This window comes from Salvelinus namaycush, unplaced genomic scaffold, assembly GCF_016432855.1.
Source record: "Salvelinus namaycush isolate Seneca unplaced genomic scaffold, SaNama_1.0 Scaffold851, whole genome shotgun sequence".
Taxonomy (NCBI): Eukaryota; Metazoa; Chordata; class Actinopteri; order Salmoniformes; family Salmonidae; genus Salvelinus; species Salvelinus namaycush.
In genome coordinates, this window is record NW_024061588.1 from 1 (window position 1) to 7,240 (window position 7,240).

Sequence of the window (7,240 nt, forward strand, 5' to 3'; positions counted from 1 at the left end):
CATAGCTAGGTCTCTCTCCCTGTGGCATAGCTATGTCTCTCTCCCTGTGGCATAGCTATGTCTCTCTCCTGTGCATAGCTAGGTCTCTTTCCCTGTGGCATAGCTAGGTCTCTCTCCCTGTGCATAACTATGTCTCTCTCCCTGTGGGCATAGCTAGGTCTCTCTCCTGTGGCATAGCTAGGCTCTCTCCCTGTGGCATAGCTAGGCTCTCTCCCTGTGGCATAAACTATGTCACTCTCCCTGTGGCATAGCTAGGTCTCTCTCCCTGTGGCATAGCTAGGTCTCTCTCCCTGTGGCATAGCTATGTCTCTCTCCCTGTGGCATAGCTGGGTCTCTCTCCCTGTGGCATAACTATGTCACTCTCCCTGTGGCATAGCTAGGTCTTACTCCCTGTGGCATAGCTAGGTCTCTTTCCCTGTGGCATAGCTAGGTCTCTCTCCCTGTGGCATAACTATGTCTCTCTCCTTGTGGCATAGCTAGGTCTCTCTCCCTGTGGCATAGCTAGGTCTCTCTCCCTGTGGCACAGCTATGTCTCTCTCCCTGTGGCATAGCTTGGTCTCTCTCCCTGTGGCACAACTATGTCACTCTCCCTGTGGCATAGCTAGGTCTCTCTCCCTGTGGCATACCTATGTCTCTCTCCCTGTGGCATAACTATGTCTCTCTCCTTGCGGCATAGCTATGTCTCTCTCCCTGTGGCATAGCTTGGTCTCTCTCCCTGTGGCATAGCTATGTCTCTCTCCTTGTGGCATAGCTATGTCTCTCTCCTTGTGGCATAGCTATGTCTCTCTCCTTGTGGCATAACTATGTCTCTCTCCTTGTGGCATAGCTATGTCTCTCTCCTTGTGGCATAGCTATGTCTCTCTCCCTGTGGCATAGCTATGTCTCTCTCCTTGTGGCATAGCTATGTCTCTCTCCTTGTGGCATAGCTATGTCTCTCTCCTTGTGGCATAGCTATGTCTCTCTCCTTGTGGCATAGCTATGTCTCTCTCCTTGTGGCATAGCTATGTCTCTCTCCTTGTGGCATAGCTATGTCTCTCTCCTTGTGGCATAGCTATGTCTCTCTCCCTGTGGCATAGCTAGGTCTCTCTCCCTGTGGCATATTTATGTCTCTCTCCCTGTGGCATAGCTAGGTCTCTCTCCCTGTGGCATAGCTATGTCTCTCTCCTTGTGGCATAGCTAGGTCTCTCTCCCTGTGGAATAGCTATGTCTCTCTCCTTGTGGCATAGCTAGGTCTCTCTCCTTGTGGCATAGCTTGGTCTCTCTCCCTGTGGCATAGCTATGTCTCTCTCCTTGTGGCATAGCTATGTCTCTCTCCTTGTGGCATAGCTATGTCTCTCTCCTTGTGGCATAGCTATGTCTCTCTCCTTGTGGCATAGCTATGTCTCTCTCCTTGTGGCATAGCTATGTCTCTCTCCTTGTGGCATAGCTATGTCTCTCTCCTAGTGGCATAGCTATGTCTCTCTCCCTGTGGCATAGCTAGGTCTCTCTCCCTGTGGCATAGCTATGTCTCTCTCCTTGTGGCATAGCTATGTCTCTCTCATTGTGGCATAGCTATGTCTCTCTCATTGTGGCATAGCTATGTCTCTCTCCTTGTGGCATAGCTTGGTCTCTCTCCTTGTGGCATAGCTATGTCTCTCTTCTTGTGGCATAGCTATGTCTCTCTCCCTGTGACATAGCTATGTCTCTCTCCCTGTGGCATAGCTTGGTCTCTCTCCTTGTGGCATAGCTATGTCTCTCCCCCTGTGGCATAGCTAGGTCTCTCTCCTTGTGGCATAGCTAGGTCTCTCTCCCTGTGGCATAGCTAGGTCTCTCTCCCTGTGGCATAGCTATGTCTCTCTCCCTGTGGCATAGCTAGGTCTCTCTCCCTGTGGCATAGCTATGTCTCTCTCCTTGTGGCATAGCTAGGTCTCTCTCCCTGTGGAATAGCTATGTCTCTCTCCTTGTGGCATAGCTAGGTCTCTCTCCTTGTGGCATAGCTTGGTCTCTCTCCCTGTGGCATAGCTATGTCTCTCTCCTTGTGGCATAGCTATGTCTCTCTCCTTGTGGCATAGCTATGTCTCTCTCCTTGTGGCATAGCTATGTCTCTCTCCTTGTGGCATAGCTATGTCTCTCTCCTTGTGGCATAGCTATGTCTCTCTCCTTGTGGCATAGCTATGTCTCTCTCCTTGTGGCATAGCTATGTCTCTCTCCTAGTGGCATAGCTATGTCTCTCTCCCTGTGGCATAGCTAGGTCTCTCTCCCTGTGGCATAGCTATGTCTCTCTCCTTGTGGCATAGCTATGTCTCTCTCATTGTGGCATAGCTATGTCTCTCTCCTTGTGGCATAGCTTGGTCTCTCTCCTTGTGGCATAGCTATGTCTCTCTTCTTGTGGCATAGCTATGTCTCTCTCCCTGTGACATAGCTATGTCTCTCTCCCTGTGGCATAGCTTGGTCTCTCTCCTTGTGGCATAGCTATGTCTCTCCCCCTGTGGCATAGCTAGGTCTCTCTCCTTGTGGCATAGCTAGGTCTCTCTCCCTGTGGCATAGCTAGGTCTCTCTCCCTGTGGCATAGCTATGTCTCTCTCCCTGTGGCATAACTATGTCTCTCTCCCTGTGGCATAGCCATCTCTCTCTCCCTGTGGCATAGCTATGTCTCTCTCCTTGTGGCATAGCTATGTCTCTCTCCCTGTGGCATAGCTAGGTCTCTCTCCCTGTGGCATAGCTATGTCTCTCTCCCTGTGGCATAGCTATGTCTCTCTCCCTGTGGCATAGCTAGGTCTCTCTCCCTGTGGCATAGCTAGGTCTCTCTCCCTGTGGAATAGCTATGTCTCTCTCCTTGTGGCATAGCTAGGTCTCTCTCCTTGTGGCATAGCTTGGTCTCTCTCCCTGTGGCATAGCTATGTCTCTCTCCTTGTGGCATAGCTGTGTCTCTCTCCTTGTGGCATAGCTATGTCTCTCTCCTTGTGGCATAGCTATGTCTCTCTCCCTGTGGCATAGCTAGGTCTCTCTCCCTGTGGCATAGCTAGGTCTCTCTCCCTGTGGCATAGCTAGGTCTCTCTCCCTGTGGCATAATAATGTAACTCTCCCTGTGGCATAGCTAGGTCTCTCTCCCTGTGGCATAGCTAGGTCTCTCTCCCTGTGGCATAGCTAGGTCTCTCTCCCTGTGGCATAGCTTGGTCTCTCTCCCTGTGGCATAGCTATGTCTCTCTCCTTGTGGCATAGCTATGTCTCTCTCCTTGTGGCATAGCTATGTCTCTCTCCTTGTGGCATAGCTATGTTTCTCTCCTTGTGGCATAGCTATGTCTCTCTCCTTGTGGCATAGCTTGGTCTCTCTCCTTGTGGCATAGCTATGTCTCTCTTCTTGTGGCATAGCTATGTCTCTCTCCCTGTGACATAGCTATGTCTCTCTCCCTGTGGCATAGCTTGGTCTCTCTCCTTGTGGCATAGCTATGTCTCTCCCCCTGTGGCATAGCTAGGTCTCTCTCCCTGTGGCATAGCTAGGTCTCTCTCCCTGTGGCATAGCTAGGTCTCTCTCCCTGTGGCATAGCTAGGTCTCTCTCCCTGTGGCATAGCTATGTCTCTCTCCCTGTGGCATAACTATGTCTCTCTCCCTGTGGCATAGCCATCTCTCTCTCCCTGTGGCATAGCTATGTCTCTCTCCTTGTGGCATAGCTATGTCTCTCTCCCTGTGGCATAGCTAGGTCTCTCTCCCTGTGGCATAGCTATGTCTCTCTCCCTGTGGCATAGCTATGTCTCTCTCCCTGTGGCATAGCTAGGTCTCTCTCCCTGTGGCATAGCTTGGTCTCTCTCCCTGTGGCATAGCTATGTCTCTCTCCTTGTGGCATAGCTGTGTCTCTCTCCTTGTGGCATAGCTATGTCTCTCTCCTTGTGGCATAGCTATGTCTCTCTCCTTGTGGCATAGCTATGTCTCTCTCCCTGTGGCATAGCTATGTCTCTCTCCCTGTGGCATAGCTAGGTCTCTCTCCCTGTGGCATAGCTAGGTCTCTCTCCCTGTGGCATAGCTAGGTCTCTCTCCCTGTGGCATAATAATGTCACTCTCCCTGTGGCATAGCTAGGTCTCTCTCCCTGTGGCATAGCTAGGTCTCTCTCCCTGTGGCATAGCTAGGTCTCTCTCCCTGTGGCATAGCTTGGTCTCTCTCCCTGTGGCATAGCTATGTCTCTCTCCTTGTGGCATAGCTATGTCTCTCTCCTTGTGGCATAGCTATGTCTCTCTCCTTGTGGCATAGCTATGTCTCTCTCCTTGTGGCATAGCTATGTCTCTCTCCCTGTGGCATAGCTATGTCTCTCTCCCTGTGGCATAGCTAGGTCTCTCTCCCTGTGGCATAGCTAGGTCTCTCTCCCTGTGGAATAGCTATGTCTCTCTCCTTGTGGCATAGCTAGGTCTCTCTCCTTGTGGCATAGCTTGGTCTCTCTCCCTGTGGCATAGCTATGTCTATCTCCTAGTGGCATAGCTATGTCTCTCTCCTAGTGGCATAGCTAGGTCTCTCTCCCTGTGGCATAGCTAGGTCTCTCTCCCTGTGGCATAGCTATGTCTCTCTCCTTGTGGCATAGCTATGTCTCTCTCCTTGTGGCATAGCTATGTCTCTCTCCTTGTGGCATAGCTTGGTCTCTCTCCTTGTGGCATAGCTATGTCTTCTTGTGGCATAGCTATGTCTCTCTCCCTGTGGCATAGCTATGTCTCTCTCCCTGTGGCATAGCTAGGTCTCTCTCCCTGTGGCATAGCTAGGTCTCTCTCCCTGTGGCATAGCTAGGTCTCTCTCCCTGTGGCATAGCTATGTCTCTCTCCCTGTGGCATAACTATGTCTCTCTCCCTGTGGCATAGCCATCTCTCTCTCCCTGTGGCATAGCTATGTCTCTCTCCTTGTGGCATAGCTATGTCTCTCTCCCTGTGGCATAGCTAGGTCTCTCTCCCTGTGGCATAGCTATGTCTCTCTCCCTGTGGCATAGCTATGTCTCTCTCCCTGTGGCATAGCTAGGTCTCTCTCCCTGTGGCATAGCTAGGTCTCTCTCCCTGTGGAATAGCTATGTCTCTCTCCTTGTGGCATAGCTAGGTCTCTCTCCTTGTGGCATAGCTTGGTCTCTCTCCCTGTGGCATAGCTATGTCTCTCTCCTTGTGGCATAGCTATGTCTCTCTCCTTGTGGCATAGCTATGTCTCTCTCCTTGTGGCATAGCTATGTCTCTCTCCTTATGGCATAGCTTGGTCTCTCTCCTTGTGGCATAGCTATGTCTCTCTTCTTGTGGCATAGCTATGTCTCTCTCCCTGTGGCATAACTATGTCTCTCTCCCTGTGGCATAGCTAGGTCTCTCTCCCTGTGGCATAGCTAGGTCTCTCTCCCTGTGGCACAGCTATGTCTCTCTCCCTGTGGCATAGCTAGGTCTCTCTCCCTGTGGCACAACTATGTCACTCTCCCTGTGGCATAGCTAGGTCTCTCTCCCTGTGGCATAGCTATGTCTCTCTCCCTGTGGCATAACTATGTCTCTCTCCCTGTGGCATAACTATGTCTCTCTCCTTGTGGCATAGCTATGTCTCTCTCCCTGTGGCATAGCTTGGTCTCTCTCCCTGTGGCATAGCTAGGTCTCTCTCCCTGTGGCATAGCTATGTCTCTCTCCTTGTGGCATAGCTATGTCTCTCTCCTTGTGGCATAGCTATGTCTCTCTCCTTGTGGCATAGCTAGGTCTCTCTCCTTGTGGCATAGCTAGGTCTCTCTCCTTGTGGCATTGCTATGGCTCTCTCCTTGTGGCATAGCTATGTCTCTCTCCTTGTGGCATAGCTATGTCTCTCTCCTTGTGGCATAGCTATGTCTCTCTCCTTGTGGCATAGCTATGTCTCTCTCCTTGTGGCATAGCTAGGTCTCTCTCCTTGTGGCATAGCCAGGTCTCTCTCCCTGTGGCATAACTATGTCACTCTCCCTGTGGCATAGCTAGGTCTCTCTCCCTGTGGCATAGCTAGGTCTCTCTCCCTGTGGCATAGCTAGGTCTCTCTCCCTGTGGCATAGCTATCTCTCTCTATCCTTTTCCTTGATCCTTCCATTCTCTCTTACATCTTCTGTTACACTCTGTCAATCTCTGCTGTTCCCTTGACCCTATTCCTCCCTCTTTCCTCACATTTCCCAATCACCCTCGCTTCCTTTTCCATGTCCCCTCTCCCTCAATCTCCTCCCCCTCTTTTCCCCACTCCCACTCTCTTGGTGTTGTGTCTGTGTGTTCTCAGTAGGGAGGCTGGATCTTTTGGGTACAGGAAGAGAAGCTGGCACACACATACACACACGCTGAGAAACCCAAAACACAGCCGTTCCCACAGCTGCCCAATCAGGCAGTGTTGGCTAGGAAAACACACTTACTCATGCGCACACACATCAACACATTCTCATTGCAGAACAATCACACTGCCTTGTCTCACTCACACAAACTCATTCCCAGTATCGCCCAATCACGCAAGGTCTCACACACTGCTTTCCACACAAACAAACCTAACGGTAACGTCATTAACCCTAAAACACAAACAAACCCCACATAACTACAAGAGCAGGGGTGTATTTATTAGTTGGATCCTGTTGCGAAAGTGTTTTGCAATGGAAACTGTTTACCGTTTACTCTAGGAAGCAAACAGAACCAAATGGGCAGGGACCTGCCTGAATTTGTCCAATAGAAACTTACTTTTAGAGTAAATGGTTTCTGTTGCTAAACATTTTGCAACTGACTAAGGAATACACCACTGGTGTTCCACATGGTCAAGTGCAGTGCTCTCACCTCGTTCAATATGTCTGCATATTCAGCCAATCAAATTGTACCTATTCATGTTAGCAGTAGGCCTATGTGGATACTCCTTTTCCACACAAGGAAAAACACTGGATGTTAAACAGTATAAAACATTTATTCAATCAGTCTGAAGAACCAGCAAAGCCCCAACTCCCTTATTTCCAGAGTGATAATATCCCATTAAAATAGCATATGTAGAATTCCCTATACACAATGCAATGCATCAACAACAACAAAAAGAGCACAGACAATATACTTACAGTATATTTAGTTTGGACAAACGTAAACCAATAAAAATAAAAATAAACACATTTTGCACACGAAGACATACGACCCAAATACAACCAATAAAAACATTGTATGAAACACAATACGAATGGAATTCTTAGTCTTCCCTCAGTTCATGGATTTAGAGACCAAGTACCGATTATGTAGAGTACATGCCAGGTCTGCTTAGAGTAGGGTAAGGGTTAGGGTTAG